This window comes from Echinops telfairi, unplaced genomic scaffold, assembly GCF_000313985.2.
Source record: "Echinops telfairi isolate 266 unplaced genomic scaffold, ASM31398v2 ScPeMD7_7469;HRSCAF=8507_1, whole genome shotgun sequence".
NCBI lineage: Eukaryota > Metazoa > Chordata > Mammalia > Afrosoricida > Tenrecidae > Echinops > Echinops telfairi.
This window is the reverse complement of record NW_022111373.1, coordinates 144,033,192-144,034,240: the sequence shown is the minus strand read 5'-3', so window position 1 is coordinate 144,034,240 and position 1,049 is coordinate 144,033,192.

The window sequence follows — 1,049 nt, the reverse complement described above, 5'->3', positions numbered from 1 at the left end:
AACAAAGAGAAAACAGACCCCAAGATTGCATTGGCTTAAGGATGGAAAGAAGTCAAGAATGATACGCACACACATACACACATGCACAACACACTAATGAAAAAGGAAAGTAGGAAAACACCCAACACAAAAGGTATATAAGATGACATCAGAGTCCGTAGATGGAGAAAATAACCCTGAATATCAATGGCCTGAACTCAGTCATTAAAAGACTGAGACTAGCAGAATGGCATAGAAAACACAACCCATCAATCTGCTACCTACCAGAAACACATCTCAAGGCTATAGACAAAAATAGCCTGAGAAGTAAAGGCTGGAGAAAGGCATAACAAGCAAACAGCAATTCAGATTAGGGTTGTAATCCTAATCTCAGATAAAATTGACCTCAAAGGGCAAACCATCAAAAGAGATAAGGAGGGACACTATATCATGCTCAAGGGAATGGTAGACAAAGAACCACTAAGCATTGTAAACATATATTTCCCGAATGAGAGACTCGCTGAATACGTCAACCAAACACTCCAAAAGATGAAAAAAGAAATCACAGCCTCAACAATTATAGTGGCTGACTTCAATACGCCACTATCTAAGAAAGATAGATCACAGGAAAAGAAATTCAACAAGGAGGCTAGAGATCTAAACACTACAATTAGACAATTTGACCTGATAGACATTTACAGAGCTTTTCATCCAAATACAAAAGAAACTCACATTCTTCTCAAGCCCACATGGCACATATTCTAAAATAGACCACATGCTGGGGCATAAGGTGAATCTATATAAATTTAAGCACATTGATATCATACAGACCTCTCTCTCTGAGCACTATGCCATAAGTCTGGAAATCAACAAAAGAAAGATGAAGAAAACAATAGCAAACAATTGGAGGGTGAATAACTCTACTGCAAAAAGAGTGCGTACAAGCAGAGATCAGAGATGAAATTAGGAAATTTCTAGAAACCAACGAGAATGAGCACACGATGAACCAAAACTTATGGGACACAGCAAAGGCAGTTATCAGAGGAAGTTTCATAGCAATACATGCACAC